Raw genomic sequence first — 16,725 nt, 5'->3', positions numbered from 1 at the left:
ATTGGAAGAGAGCAAAGAAAGAGAAGAAAGATTAGAGTATTGCTTAACTTTCAATTTATTAGACAAATTTAATTTTTTTTTTTAAGTCAATTTATTTTCTAAGCTTTTATTTAAATTCCATCAATAATGTAATTTTACTTTATTTTATTAATGCAATTTTCAGCTTTTTGAATTAAATTAACATTTACATTACACTCTTTATTAAAGCAATGAAAACACTTAATTATTTTTCTGAAAAATATCCGAGTACGGAAGTCAAAAATTTCCAAAATACACCGAAATTTGCCCAGTTTAATGCGGAAAAATTTGGCGTCCAAAATTAGGTTCGTTGTCAGACGTTGGTCGTCGTTACTTGGCACTGTCCTCGTCGCAAGACGATGCTGCCCGGCGCTATCTTCGTCGCCAGACGCTGTTATTGTCGGCCAACACTGACTTTTGTCGTCAGGCAACAACTTTCTGGGATGCGTTTGCAAATTTTTGCGCTAATTTCTCCGAGTTGATTTGCTGGAATGCGAGGTTTACAAAAATTAAAGTGGCCGCACCCTATAAGGGTTGCCTACGTATCCTTTCTTAAGGAATTAGGCCAAACGTAGCTCTCTTGAGTGTCCTACTCTAGTACTTATGGGTAGTACTTCTTAAGTTGATCAAGATTTATCATGTTTGAGAACTCATTGCCATCCATATCAGTTAGTTTTGCAGCTCCTCCTGATAGGATAGTCTTGACAATGTATGGCCTAGACCAATTGGGTCTAAACTTGCCTCTTGGGTCTAAGACATTTTTCCTTAATGTTTTTAAGACCAAGTCTCCTACTTTCTTGTTGAAGTGCCTAGCCATACGGATTTGATAACATTGGGTATGATGTAGAGCCTCTAGTCGTTTTTCATCAAGTAGAATTAGCTCTTCATATCTCGCTCTAGTCCATTCTATTTCATCGAGTCTACTTTCTGACGCGATGCGTAGAGAAGGTATTTCTAGCTCTACAGGTTGTACAGCATCCATTCCATAGACTAAAGAAAATGGCGTATTCCTTGTTGATGACCGAATTGACGTGCGATAACCCCACAGGGCAAAGTGGAGTTTGTCATGCCAATCTTTGTAATTTTCTGTCATCTTCTCGATGATCGTCTTTAAAGTTTTATTAGCTGCCTCAATGGCACCATTTGCCTGAGGTCTATACGGAGAAGAATGATGGTGTTTAATGCCATACTTTTGTAACAATTCTTCACATTCTGCTTGAAAGTGAGTTCCATTGTCACTTATCATTTCATGTGGGACTCCATATCGACAAATGATGTTTCTTTCGATAAAGAGTGCTACATGCTTTGCAGTAAGTTTGGCATATGATTTTGCTTCAACCCATTTAGTGAAGTAATCAATTGCTACTAATATATATTCATGGCCTCATGTTCCTGGAGGAGTAATTCTTCCCATGATGTATATTCCCCATGTTGAGAATGGCCATGGTGATGTGTAGGTGTAGAGGAGAGACGGAGGAACATGTTGCAAGTTGGCATATATTTGGAATTTAAGGCATCTTTTGACATATTGATGACAGTCCCTATTCATGGTAGTCCAATAATATCCTTCGCGCATTATCTTTTGGACTAGCATTTTGCCATTTACGTGTGTTCCACATACCCCTTCATGGACTATTCTCATAGCTCTTTGGGCTTCCTTTTTGCCAACACACAAAAGAGCTCGACCTTTAGGTACCCTTTTGTGTAACTCGTCGTTAATGAGCACATATTGGGAAGCCAAAAGTCTTAAGGCTCGTTTTGCCTTTTTGTCAGCATGGGATGGATATTCTCCCTTTGTGACATAGTTGAGGATGTCCGTATACCAAGGTTCTTCCTCTTCTTCTTCTTCCTCTTGGGTTACTTCATCATCCTCTATTGCTTGGATGTAAGCCGGTTTGTGCCTCTTTTCTATTGTTAAGGGCATTCACTCAATGTCTGTATTAATCCTAACCATTGAGGCTAGTCTTGCCAGGGCATTTTGAGGCATGAACCTTCTATTAGAAATCTGCTAAGAAATCGGAAACCACGGATCCCTTAATGGCCTTTTGAGGCATGAACCTTACATCGAATTGGGCTAGGTTAACTATCCATCTTGATATCCGCCCATTTAGTGTAGATTTATCGAAAAGATACTTGAGTGGATCCATTCGAGATACTACAAAGACCGTATGAATGAGCATGTAATGTCTTAACTTGGTTGTGGCCCACACCAATGTGAGGCACAATTTCTCAAGTGATGTATAGCGTATTTCATACTCGAGCATCTTTTTGCTTAGATAGTAGATGACGTTCTCCTTTCCTTCTACTTCTTGTGCGAGCATAGCCCCCATTGTCTCTTTGGTGACTGTTAAGTACAACCTAAGAGGGATCCTTGGGTGTGTTGGTGCTAATACAGGAGGGTTAGCGAGATAGGCTTTGATTTTCTCAAAGGCTTTTTGACACTCATCGTCCCATATTACCGGCACATTCTTTTTGAGCTTCTTGAATATTGGTTCACATATTGTTGTCAGTTTAGATATAAACCTACTTATGTATTGCAACCGGCCAATGAATCCCCGAATTTGCATTTCGGTTTTGGGCAGTGGCATTTACATGATTGCTTTGATCTTGGTTGGGTCTATCTCTATTCCTCTAGAGCTAATGACATATCCCAAGAGTTTTCCTAAGATGACTCTGAAAGCACACTTAGATGGGTTCAACCTCATGTTATATTTTCTTAATCTTTCAAAGAATTTTCTTAGGGCTACCAAATGCCCTGGTTTATCCTTTGATTTTACAATCATGTCATCTACATAGACTTCGACTTCCTTGTGCATCATGTCATTGAGTAAAGCAGTTGATGCTCGTTGGTAAGTAGCACCCGCGTTTTTCAACCCGAATGGCATTACCATGTAGCAGTAGGTGCCCCAAGGTGTTATGAAAGTTGTTTTCTCCATGTCTTCTTCTGCCATGAGGATCTGATTATACCCTGCGTATCCATCCATAAATGAGATAAGCGCGTGTTTGGTGTATTATCTACTAGAATATCGATGTGTGGTAAAGGGAAGTCGTCCTTTGGACTTTCCTTATTTAGATCTCGATAGTCGACACACATTCGTACCCTTCCATCCTTCTTCGGAACTGGGACTACATTTGCAACCCATTCAGGGTATTTGGATACCCTGATAAAATCTGCTGTTATTTGTTTTTGTACTTCTTCTTTTTTTATTTTAAGGGTTACGTCGGGTTTCATTCGACGTAACTTTTGTTTTATAGGTTTCATTCCTGGAATTAGTGGAATTGTGTGTTGAGCTATTTTTCTATTAATGCCTGGCATATCTTCATATGACCAAGCGAATACATCAATGAATTCTTTTAGTAGATTAATAAAATCGGTTCTTTCATCTTTATTAAGTGTTAGTCCGATTTTAACTTCCCTTTTAATGGTTGGATCTTTTGAGATGTCAACCGCTTCAGTATCCTCAACTATCGGTGTTTTATTTTCAAGTGTTTCCATTGCTTTAATTATCTCTTTGTCACTTTCGTTGTTAGTTAAGCAATGCTCATCATCTTGAGTTAAAGAATGACTCGAGGAGTAAGCAGAAGAAGACATATTATTGAATTCTGAAATCATTACATCAAATAAAGAGACGTCCGTTGGGACTATATTATTGACTATCCTAGGGGAAGACATTAAATAAGAAGAGCTAGGAGAGGGTGCTACGACTAAAGACTTAGAAGACTCAATAGGGGAAGATTCTAACTCAGACTCTGACTCAGACGATTCATCAAACATTGGCCCTTGTCCGATTGTTATAGAGATCTTTCTTCCGCTTGGAGTGGCCACTTTGACAGTCTTTCGCCATCCTTGAACTAGACCCTCTACTGGAGTGATAAGTTTGGAGGGGTCAAAGTTATCACTCTGTAATACTGTTTGAATGAGCAAAGAGTTGTCTTCGATACGCGTTGGCTCATTCTTCTCATACCCAAAGAAGAGTCCCACAACATTAAAGTCAAAGAATGGGGGTGCCTTTTCCTTATGGATGGGAGTTGGAATATTGTCTATAAAGTTGCAATCCAAGAATATCTCGAACCCAGGTTGTCTTATCCCATTTTTGACAAAGGGTTCAGGGAATTCATAGCATGGATAATTCTCTCCCTCTTTTATGAATTGCCCATTTAGAGTAAGAGGATAACGATCCATTGGGATTGCTTTCTTTTGGGTACGAGCGTTTCTACGTGCGTTTGCCTTTTCCCGGGCTCGCTTAAGATCTTCCGGAGTTGGTTCAAAACCAAGTCCAAAAGTGTCCAATTTAGGGAGACTAGGTAATCCCACCTGTTTTGCTATCCCTTTCTTCTTTCCAAGGGTCATTCTGGGAAAGTGTCCTTGTTTCTTAAGGGTAGCGTTTACTGTCATGTTAGAGTGGAGGTCATAGTGAAGAGGGGTCCTTTCATCTTCCTCAATTAAGGAGACCTCTTCGTTAAAGCCCCACAAGTCCTCATCATCTTTATCGTGCTCCCCGCTTATTATGGGATTCTCAACGGCTTTGATCCTCATTGGTGAAGCATCAATTTTGATAGGGATTCCTCCAACTATAGCCTTCACTAGCTGATGAAGGGATGAAGGGACGGCCTTCAGATCGTGAAGCCAAGGGCGTCCCAACAATAGGTTGAAAGAGGCTTTAATGTCTACCACTTGAAAAGTAGTGGCATGTTCTATGACTCCTGCCGTTACATTCATAATGATAGTCCCAAGAGCTTGGCGACGAGTGTTGTCATAGGCACTTATTCCCTGTGTATACGGGGACAAGTCTTCATCTTTTATCCCTAACATTCTCGCAGTTCGGAGTGGACAGACATTAATTGCTGATCAATTATCTACAAGAGTCATTAGGACATTCATTCTTTTGCAAATTACCGTGAGATTTAATGCTTTATTGTGTTTATCACCCTCTAGAGGTAAGTCCTTGTCAGAAAAGGTGATTAAATTTATGGGACTAGGAGGATCACTTGTGAGAAAGTTAGCCAACCCCTCAGGAGTGGTTTCAGAATCAATTCCTATCTTGTCCAAAGCGTTCATTACCGCCAACCTACGTTGATGGGATGTAGCTAGGAGTTTCCATACATTCATATCAACTTTGGTCTTCTTTAATTGCTTGAAAACATCGTTGTCTTCTATGATAGGTATGAGAACTTGCTGAGTTGTAGGGATAGGTTGTTGCGCAGTAATGGGAGGTTGCATTCTCCCGGACCTTGTGAGGACGTCTATGGGTGAATCTTCTTCATCCCAAATATCGTCTACCGGATATATTGTGGAGAGTGGAGTCTCTTCCAAATCTTTAAGGTAGACATCCTCATCGTCACTGTCCCAAACTCCATTAATAGTAGCATCTTTTTCTTGTGGAATTTGGACTATCTTTTTAAAATCAATCAGTTTCTGAATTAAATCTTTAAATTTAAAACAGTGTTCTATTATATGCCCTCCTGATTGGTGATGTGGACAGTAGAATCTATCCGTCCTCTTTAGCGATTCAAATGGTCTCGATTTGAGAGGTTTAATCTTACCACCCTCGGAGAGCATTTTGAACATGTTTGCATAGGTGGTCCCAGTTGGAGTGTAGGACCTATGGCTCCTTTTTGGTGTTTCAACTACTTGAAGAGATAATGGTTTCTTCGTACTTGATGCTACCTTTTTGTTGACATGTTTATTTTGTTCTTATTCAGTACGTTCAAGAATCTTTCTACACATGCCTACAAATTTTTCTACTGAATATACAAGGAGCAATATATCTTCCTTAGTGGGCGGTTGTTGCATTGGGGACGGTCCACTCATGACGTCGAAGAATACTTCTTCTTCTTCTTCAAGGGCATGAGTTTCTTCAATTGGTTTGATCAAAGATGAGGGATCGACAGAATTTTCCTCATCAGAGATGGCCAAGGAATCAGAAAGTGGTGCACTATTGATACTTGGCTTCTTACTTGCAGGCGGCACTGGTAATTTATTGTTGTCGATTAAATCCTGGATAGCTTCCTTTAGCTTCCAGCAACTCTCAGTAAGATGGCCCTTGCCTTGATGGTATTTACAGTGTGCATTGGGGTTCCAATTAGCCGATCTCTTTTCGACTGGTGGATCCCCAAATGGTCCAATGGGAGTTATAAGACCCTTTGCATGAAGACGGTCAAATGCGGCGTCATAACTCATACCAATAGGAGTAAAGTTCCTCCTAAATGGTTTCTTTTGTCCCTGATTGTTCATAACAAGGACTTCATTCAAATTAAAGGTGCTAACATTGTTTGAGTGGGTAGTTTTGGAAGAAGAAGGATTGTCGTTCTTCTTTCCTTTCCAGCCACTGTTGGAGTTAGTGTTAGCAGCTTTTTGTTTTGCAAGGTCGTCTTCAATATTAATTCCAACGTCATAGACGGCCTTAAAGGTGTTCAAGTTACTTTGATATTTGAGATCCTTAGAGTATTTTTCCTGGAGATTCTTGATGAACAATCTCACAGACTCTTTTTCAGTAGGGACCTCAATCATCTTAGCAGAGGTTTCCCTCCACTTATTAAAGAAAGAAGTGAACCCTTCATTCTCTTTTTGTTTGAGTATCTCAAGTTCCCTATGATTAGTCTCAACTTGAATATTGCACTTGTACCTATCAATAAAAGCATTTACAATGGCATCCCAAGTAGAGGTTTTTTCTTTGTCAAGGGAAAAGAACCATTGTTGAGAGACAGTTTCTAGTGATAAAGAAAACAATGTATGGAAAATTTTCTTATCTATCCCCTTAATACTCATTATTGTCTCAAATGCTCTTAAGCGGAAGTTGGGATTGTCTGTTGCCTTGAACTTAGGGATGTCAGTGGCATTGAATTTCTGCGCAAGAAGTTCCTTGTCCACTAAGACCCCTTACGAGCTAATGCCTTGGAACCTGTAATCATTGGATATCTTGCTCAAGCTTTCTTGCATGAGCTCCATTTGTTGTTCCCTTACAGGGTCATTAACTTGAAGTGTTGTGTTCTTCATCAAGTCAGTTAGGTTGGCTACATCCTTCTTGAGTTCATTAACTTCTTCTTGAGTGGACATGATCTTCTTGGCTTTCCTTTTCCGAGTAATGGGTTTGTCAAAAAGGAGTATCTGAACGAAATTGTTGTCTTTGATTAGCCGCCCTTCTTTTCTTAACCAAGCGCTGTAAATTAAACCATTTATTTATTTTAATTGCTTGACTCGAATTTGGCTTTGCCTTTATTGATTTTAAAAGCAAAAAAGCAAAAAATGGGATGTAATTTTTGAAGACCGAGTAAGGGTTTAAGAAAATATGGTTTTATTGGAGGATTAATATCTGACTTACCCCCCTAAAAAAATGACGGAAAAAGACGCGCATAGAAGACTCTCTAGGCATGGTCAAAATGTGGCGTGTTATGTGTGTGCTTTAATAGTGAATGTGAGTGACATACTTTGACTCTTTTTGTGAGACCATGGGACTATGTGCCTAGACTCGATTAAGGACTGAATATAAATACTACCATTAATAAATTGATTAGGCCGTGTTAGCAAATTGATTAAACTAACACATCGTGAAGACTCGAGCAAAATTACAGGCTGTCGTCAGACGACAGTACCGTCGCCAGACGCTGGCAGCCAACGCCAGACGACGAAATCGTCGCCTGACACCGGACAATAGCGTATGGCGCCACAATCCAAATCTTTGCGCCATTATGGAACATCGACCTGGGACTGTTTCCAGTATTTTACTCAAAAGGAATTAGACTAAAAGTCGTACTAAGTCAAGTTTGATCAATTTATTAATTAATCAATTAATTAAATTAGCAAAGTCCTTTTAGTCATTATTTTATTTATTTAACTCATACACAAGTCAAACAAACGGTTAGAAAAAACACATAGAGTATGCACAGCAAATAATGCGCAAGTAGTCATGTAGTCACAGTATGATGCAATGAGTTTGCAACCTAACCATGGCTCTATTTCTCTAAAGTTCAGGATATGGGTTAGTCAAAGAGGGTCCATGGTTATGAATCCGAATGCACCGCGCGGGAGCCTTACCTTTGGAAGGGTTGGCGCGTATGGATGGGACCCCGCGAGTTAAACTCGCTTCCATGGTTTGGTGAATTCAACAATCTCGGATGTACCCTTCGTTACCAGGAGCGCTCGATTGGGTAGATGGAGCATGAATTCCCAGAGGGTTATGTCCATATGTAGAACACATATGGGTTTCAGAAAATAGGAAAAAACTCGATCAGGAAGTAAAATCGAGCAAACAGTACTAGAAAACTAGTCGAAACAAGAAGGTAGATTTCTGGCTCGGTAGTGGAAGCATTATTTCGACTTTAGTTGTGAAAGATATTTCCCTAGATTCCTACGTGTAAAAATCCTATGTTTTTGACTCATTACGGATGGTCTTTCCAATGAGAACCTTTTTATGCATATGCCACAATGTTAATCAAAATTACGCACATGAAATACTTAGAACTTTTCGAGTGCATCCACTCAATCTAAATCATTGCCAAAAAACATTTTAGGAATTAAAATAGAAATCCTCCCAAGTGGAGTCGCCAAAAACTGTAGGGAATATTTCAAGCATCCCACACTTGAGCCCCACTATGATCATACAATTAAGCATGATGGCGTCCAAAGGGAAGGAAGCTAGAGCAAAAGAATCGCCAACAAGTTTTAGAAACTTGTAAACCGTTCACAGGGTGAAGGTTACACCCCTTAACGATCCAGGAGATCGTTAACTCCAATAGGTTTGGAACCATGACTGGAAGTTTGGGGATGAAGGTACAAATCCAACCTAAAAGAGATAGAACCTGCCCTAATAATAGGCCTCTACTTTATTCTTCTTGTATTCATGTGCGCTTTCTGACTAACATACAACCAATAGGTTAACCCTAAACCTGTTTAATCTATGTTGGTTGAATATTAATGCACAAACAAAACTATTATTGGCAATCACTTGAATTATAATCATATTAGCCTAAACAAGATTATTAATTATCTTATTAAGCGTGATTACAAGTACAAATTCCCTTTAAACCTGCAAGAGAGGGCGTGATCAAGCAATAACAATAATTAACATCAAGCAACATAATAACAATCATCATAATAATAATATTCTCAATCTCAAAGCATAATAATAATAGCAAGATCCTAGGCATGATACTAACAAGGTTAATAACAAACCCTAGCATGTCACTAAACATTAAAGATCAAAGTTTTATTCCTAGCATGATACTAACATGATACTAACATGATACTAGGAAGCAATATAACATCCTAACATGATACTAAGAATCAACAAAATAATCTAAGCATGATTTTTGTATCAAAAGATCAATAAAACAATTAAAGTACTTACTTCGATGCCTCGTATCTCTTTCTAATAACAAAATACACACGTTAGTAACTTCAAGGAAAATAATAAAATCAAACAATTAAATTAACTAATTGAAATAGAGATTTGGGACCAAACCCTCAGAAATTATCAACCTTTCACGTCTAGGGCGAAGGCAACTTCGAACTTGGCTAGGTGTGTCTAGAACTTGTGAATGAGGAATTTTGTAAGAGGGAAGGTTCAGAAAGAGGGAGAAAGAATAGAATTAGATGATTGTTGACAGGGAGATACAACCCCTATTTATAGAAAAAAATAGCACGGGATCAAAGAAAGTCATATTCGGAATAAAATACCTCCTGTCGCAAACAACAGGAGTCAGCGCCAGACAATAGGCTCGTCGCCAGGCGACGAAGGTCAGCGCCCGACGACGACTCAATCGTCTTACGCTGGTCCAAAAGTCAACGCGCTTTTCCACGCGTAATTACCTTTAACACCGGTTGCAGGTAATTATACGTCCGAGCAGTTTTCGAAATCAGATTTAACATATTTTATTCTAAATAAAACATCTTTAAAATATAATTAACAGTCCTAATTCCATTAGAATTAAAAGGAACCTTCTAGAAGATCAAAATCAATCCTAACAACTTTAGGAATAATAATTAATAGGCCCTCCTCTAGATCATTGGGCTACATGTAAAAATCATGTCGAACCCAATTTAATTTAATCCATAACCTCCTCATTATTCATCGGAATTGGGCTTATAATATATCATTGGAAAGCTCTTTTCAAGCCCAATCCAACTACACTATTATTGGACCCTTATCATGGACCAACTAAATTGGACTAGCTATTTTATATAAATAGAGTAAGAAAAGAAATATTTTTGGAAACAGAAAGAGAAATATTTTAATAAAACATCCTCATCACTAGACTTGCCACACTTTCACTTCGTTCGATAATCAAATGACGCGAAAGGTATTCATCACTGGGTTTGGTTTTGGGGAGACATATTTAGGTGTCTACACTTATGCTTAACTAGTTGTTGTATCGCGTGTGTTGCGCGCACTACCCCAAGCTATCGTAATTTCTGTATTTCAATTAATAGTAAAGTTGTGTAAAAATAAAAATGATAAAGTTGATTTAATTTAGGTATCTTGATTTTAGTTAGATAAGTTTAAGACTAATTTTGTATTAACAATATATGTATGTGATACACGGTTATAAGCAAAACTTCTATTTTTTGAAAGGTTAAAAATAGTGTAAAACCCTTATCTATTCCCTCTTAGAACTACAAATGTAAATGGTTTTGCATGGTTTCAGGTCCATCTTGTTTATTATTATGGCCTAAAGGCTAAAACCATGCAAAATCATTTGAAAATAGAAATTACCATGCTAGAGATCAGTGTTGCATAACCTTTGTAAGACATTACTTGAGATTTTCAAACAATTTGACCAAGCAAAATATAAGTTTGTAACTACAACAATGCATTGTAGAGTACCTGAACTTCAGTATATCTCAGACAATAGCATGTCATAACTTTCGAAAATAATACTAAGAAAATTTAGCAAAGACACTCTGAGAATAAATTTTACAGAATGTGAAGAAAAATGAAACAAAAGGTAAAGAAAACGTTACATGTAAATTTAATGAACACCACAGTACGTATGCAGTCTTTAAAAAGCAAATTGCTAGTTACACAGGAAAAAAAAGGTACAAGTAAGCTTGCAATAAACTAAACACATCAAGCAGCCTCGAAGATTTTACAATAGATCTCTTGGGTTTAGTTTCTTGTCCTAGCATTGCTTTGTCATGCCCCTTCTGGTTCTAGCTACAGATTTTTCATGCTAAGCAAGAACCCCGTCATCAAGAACATATTTACGAAATTTGACCAACTCTTCTCTAGCTGCATCTGTTTATTTGCCCCTAGTTCTATTCTTGTTTTTCCCCATATGTACAATGCTGTGACGTTATTTTCATCGTCCTTGGCTAGAACCTAACACCAAATCAACCAGTAAGTATTCGGTATCACAAGACCTAAAGCAGTGTATTGTGAACTAAAAAAAAATAGCACAAAATAAGCTAAATATTTTTAAACTACAAAAAGTAATAAAGGAAGCATAACAAAGATTTGACGTATGAATTTCCTCCCCTACATTCAGTTTAGTAAGTTTCTAGCTGCCAGATTACTAATTCACTTTCTAGTTTCTAACATATTGACAAAGATTATACAATCCTAGTTTGCTGTCTTTATGTCCTTCATGTACAATTTTTTCAAATTCATGTGGTACTGGCTTACTGCAGATAATCTTCATGGCTTTAGTGGTTTGGATAATGACTTTTGTACTGAATTTTTGTGGTACCAGCTAACTGCAGATAATATTCAAGATTGACTGTAAAGACTATCTTATTACATTCACCCTAGTAGTGTTAGTAACCCTCTTTGCACTTATTTGAAGTTAAATAGTATAGATATACTTTACATTGATTGCTGAAATAATATAAAAGTGTTACCTTGTTAGCAAGGATGTCCAGTGTTCCACGATTTGTACAATTTGTTGTCATATTTGAAGATACAACACAAGAATTCAATTGAAACTACATTGTTATAGAATCAATTCTCTTTCTAGGATCATGCTGCACTCCAACCATAAACAATGACACGACAAGCACCATAATCTAAAGTGAATTGTGGCTTGACATATGTAGAGGTAAGCCTGCAGATAGAAAAGAAGATAATATAAAGTAGTAAGGCTCAAAGAAAAAGCTAAGGTAGCCAATGCATGGAAGAATTAGCTAGAAGTGTATGTAAGTTTCTATCTACTCATCTGTAACTCATAAGCTTATACTATCAATCAGGTGCATCATCATATAGCTTAATATGAAACATTTGAGAAGAAGAGAGACGACGACCTGATTTCAAAACCAAATATTCAAGTCAAGTAAAATAGATATATTCATCAAATTTCACAAAAAGCTATAAAAAGAGACTTTATGTCCATAAAATTAGAAGAATACCTATCCAAAACCACTAAAATCGATGAGCTCCAATGGACACTAAGAACTGAGCCCCAAATGAGTCATAATTAATCCTAAGATCATTTTCAAATGTGTTAGTTTCAATTATACAAGAAATCGTAGAAAATCTTCACAAAATAGTTGAGTCGGACACTTGGACACGTACCCGTGTCGGGCATGGGTACCCTAGTCCGAGTAACATAGGTAATATGTGAACGTTATCATTAATAGATAACCAATAAATATTTTTAAATTAGAATCACAATTACAATGATAAATAAATTACTATCTGAGATGATTCCTAGGCTTGATAAACTAAGATTTTGTCGAGTAATTAGCGATTCAGTCACTAATTTGTTCGGTAAAATCTTTAAAAAAAAATGAGCACTCTTCTAATCTTCATTACAAATTTGCAATGGTAATGCCTGATATCTTGAGAACCTTTAAGTTGAGACAAGAATGAAAGAACAAAGAGCCTAGTGATTGATAGTCTCCGGTAATCACTATCATTTCATAGTCCAACGTAATACTGCATTAAAAAGAACATAGGAAAAACACAAATTTGATTTTTTTTGCAAGTAGTCACTGATAATCACCATATCCCTCTAATATCATAGTGTAATGTAAAACTACAATTATTTTAAGGTTTGTGAGAAAAGCTACCCTTTTTTTATTGAACAAATGTGATAAAAGCTACCTGATATAATGTTTTTGGGAGCTTTAATCTATTTTAAGCAGCCACTTTTCCTCATTCAATATATAAAGACATTACAAGACAAGCTCAGATATTATGAGCTCTTGTCTTTCCTGCATATTACAAACAAAGATAGAATAGTTATAACCAATAAATTAAGAAAACAAAAGAAGTGTCAAGCCGTCATAAAAAGGAGGGAAAAATTTTCAAGTTTTATGGTGATAAATCCTTATTCAGTAGAATTCAGTTAAGGAAATGCAAACATCTATCAATCCTTGTCTTTATGAACAAATATCTCATTATGATAACGGAAAAGATGCCACAAAAGTAGTAGCTCAGCATACAACTAAAAGACTGAATTCACAAATAATTTAACAAATAATTTTCAAATTCAAGAGTAACTTAGATTGTAAAGTATGAACCAAAATAATTAACTGAAATTGAAGGAAGATTACAACATACACCCTTTTCCTAAACTTTGCTTCTACCACCAACGACTTGTAGAGATTAGAAAACCATTATTTTCATAGCATATGATATAAATGCACATATTATAGTTATGAAAACACGAAATTTTCTTACCGAGTAAAACTCATGCTTAGGGCTTGACAGGACAGATTTCTCATTGTATGCATTGTAGCTCTTCTCTACAACTCTACTACATTCAGAGTCTCAGACTGAGATCTTCTTCATTCACTAGACGTCCTAAGATCATAAGTCTTTCTCTAAAGGGTGTTATTGTCTCTGCTGAAAAGCCCTTGACTTTCTCAGTCTCGTCACTCTATTTTCTCTGATTCAGGAAATAAAATGTACAGTTTATTACTACATATATACGAATCAACTACCTCAAATCAAAGGATGACGACAATTGAAATCAACTACTCTAGTCATAACCAATGTTTATCTACTCATTCTTTTTAAATTTTATCCAAATTTAAATTTAACATTAAAGATCACTTCTAAAGAAAAAAATTCCAGAAATAAGCAGCTGCAAAAGGTATCATCAAAGAAAAAGAATATACTTCGGAATAACCTACAAAATGTTCTTCTACAGATCAGTTATGATTAATCAAAGTTCATTTAGAATCATTAGACAAAAGAATAAAAAGAACAAATATATTGTATGAGTAAAATCAACCTTCAGTGATTAAGCATCCAAGACCATAGATACCAGTTGGGTGGAATTACAAAAATTCAAAATCCTGCAAAACAACAATTAAGCTTAAATTTTGAACTTCAAAGCCACCTAAAAAAATACTAATGAGCTATTTTCTGGAATCTTGTATTCCTGTAGCAATTTCCATCCAAAGCTCCAGATTTTTATGATTTTTTTTTTTTACAAAACTTTAGGCCCAAATATTATAATCTTGCCCCTTATTCATAGAAACCCAAGCTCTAATTTCACCCACGTCAATTATCTAGTTACACTAGGTTTTAGTCCCCTCAACTTCCTGATAAATCAAGCAATTAAATTAAAACTAAAAGAACCAAGCTGAATTAATGTGCTTGGTTCTTTTTCTTTTTTTTTCCTCTTGTTAACCAAAAAAAAAAAAAAAAAGAACCAAGCACACTAATTTAGCTTATCATGCAGACGATAGAGAACATTAAAACATGTCAAACTTGCATATTCTTACTAAGCTCCCATAGCAAACAAACCCGGAAAAATCAGAACAAGCAACAAATTTACAAAACTCGCATCTCTTCCGCATCCAAACCATTGTTGGACCTCATCATTGTCTTCTTACTCTAAACTCCAAAATTTTACAAAACCACAGTAAAAAAATGCAGAAATTAAAAAACTCAACAATTCTCACACAAAAAACGCCGATCAAAGCATCTCTCAAATTGGGAAGAAATAGTATACCCTAGAAATCCAATTTTTCATTTTAAAAAACTCGCAACTCAACTCAGAAACAAATATCCATATAAACAACATGAAGCTTAATTGATTGATAACAAACAGCGAAAATTTGCCTAAACAAATTGCAGAAAAAATCCCCAAATTAATGTAAATTCAAAAACATATATTCATACCTGAATTCATAAGCACCATTAAAGTGCTTTTCAGAGCACCTCAAAACAAAACCCCACCTCCTTCTCCGGTTTGTTGTTTATGCGATGACAATTCTAAAGAATCCAAAATCTGAAACAAACCATATTTCAATCTAGGGATTTTGATCTTTCAAATCCAAGTCCAATTAGAACCCTAATTTATGTAAATGGTTAAACAATCGAGAAATGATTTTCGATGATTATAAAAAACAATCATCATATCTTAGAAGCTGATTTAATGGATCAATTAGAACAAGAAAGAGAAAAGAGAGAGAATTATACCTGGAGATCGGGAAATCATCTTCCACAACCGTAACCTTAGCAACCGCGGTGCCGAAACCGGAGGAATCGAAGGAACATAACCATCGTGGAAAGGGTTGTCGGTGGTTTTGAGCCCGTCACCATCATTGCGAAAGGTGGTGAAGAATACTAAAGGGACATATTTTCTCTCTTTAGAATACTGAAGATAGCTTTGAGTGTGAGAACTGAGAATAGAAATGATGAGTGAGCTGAATGTAAAGTTGTACTGTTTGAAAGGGAAAAAAAAGTCCTATCACTATTCATTTTCAACAGTAAGAAAAATATTGTTCCTAAGCTACGATAGGGAGGTTCTCATTTTTTAGAAAAGGTAAAGATTGATTTGAAATGCCATAAGAATAGGGATTTCCAATAAAGGGAGTGCATGTCATCGTGATTATGCTTTAACACTGCTTTATGCTTTGTAACCACGAGAGTAGGTTGTATTCATGATTCAAGTAATCCTTCTAGCTTAAGAAAGTAGTTGGGTGCCTTAGATGACTTCCCCTAATTTACCTTGATTGATGCATGTTAATTGTGAGTTGTGATGAAGTTGAGTGGTGTAACCCGAGCCTTAGGTCCCTCTTAATATTATTGTTAATCTCCCCAGTAGCTTTTAGTTGATTTGAACTAGTAGAAGTTACTTAAAATCAAACCAGTATCGGCTTCATTTAGCTTATTTAAACGGTAGTATGTCGGTGGTTGATTCAACGCTTCTCTTGGGTTAGAGCTTTCTTACCCTTGCTATTAGTTAGTGAGTCCAAGATAGGATTTATCTTTGGTAGGCTCGACGACGGCTGTAGACACCTGATTGTGTCTCCCCAAAAACCAAACCTAGTGATGATTATCTTTCACATCATTGATTATCGAACAAAGTGAAAGTGTGAAAAGCCTTGTGATGCGGTTGTTTTAAATAAAAATACTTCCTTTTTGTTTTCGAAAATGTACTCTATTTATGAAAATGTCCAGTCCAATTTAGTTTGGTCTATGATAAGGGTCCAATAGTAGTGTAGTTGGATTGGGCTCGAAAAGAGCTTTCCAACGATATAATATATGCCCAATTTCGATGAATAATGAGGAAGTTATGGCCAAAATACTAAGTTAGGCTCGAAACAAGTTTTGTATACGGCCCAATGATCTAGTGGAGGGCCAGTTAATTATTATTTCTAAAGTCATTAGGATTGACTTTAATCTTCTAGAATAATCTAGAAGGTTATTTTAAGTTCTAATGGAATTAAGATTAATAATTATAGTTTTAGAAGATAAAGAATTTTATTTGGAATAAAACAAGAGTTTTAAAAAGATTAAATCTGATTTTAAAAGA

At 36.4% G+C, this 16,725-nt stretch overlaps 2 long non-coding RNA genes across 2 annotated transcripts; both read right to left on the bottom strand.

Annotated features, from left to right (window-relative positions):
- Nucleotides 1-10,951: 10,951 nt before the first annotated feature.
- LOC145568830 (uncharacterized) lies at nucleotides 10,952-13,838 on the bottom strand. The gene is made up of 4 exons (XR_014095974.1): nucleotides 13,635-13,838; nucleotides 13,056-13,165; nucleotides 11,855-12,057; nucleotides 10,952-11,336 (listed from the first exon to the last, which is right to left on the bottom strand). It is a non-coding gene; the product is annotated as an uncharacterized LOC145568830 (long non-coding RNA).
- A 393-nt stretch (nucleotides 13,839-14,231) lies between these two features.
- LOC145568829 (uncharacterized) lies at nucleotides 14,232-15,528 on the bottom strand. The gene is made up of 3 exons (XR_014095973.1): nucleotides 15,387-15,528; nucleotides 15,087-15,195; nucleotides 14,232-14,254 (listed from the first exon to the last, which is right to left on the bottom strand). It is a non-coding gene; the product is annotated as an uncharacterized LOC145568829 (long non-coding RNA).
- Between the last annotated feature and the right edge of the window lie 1,197 nt (nucleotides 15,529-16,725).

Source organism: Chenopodium album, chromosome 11 (genome assembly GCF_948465745.1).
Source record: "Chenopodium album chromosome 11, dcCheAlbu1.1, whole genome shotgun sequence".
Taxonomy (NCBI): domain Eukaryota; kingdom Viridiplantae; phylum Streptophyta; class Magnoliopsida; order Caryophyllales; family Amaranthaceae; genus Chenopodium; species Chenopodium album.
The sequence above is the reverse complement of the archived record's forward strand: the minus strand, read 5'-3'. Positions and strand labels throughout refer to the sequence as shown.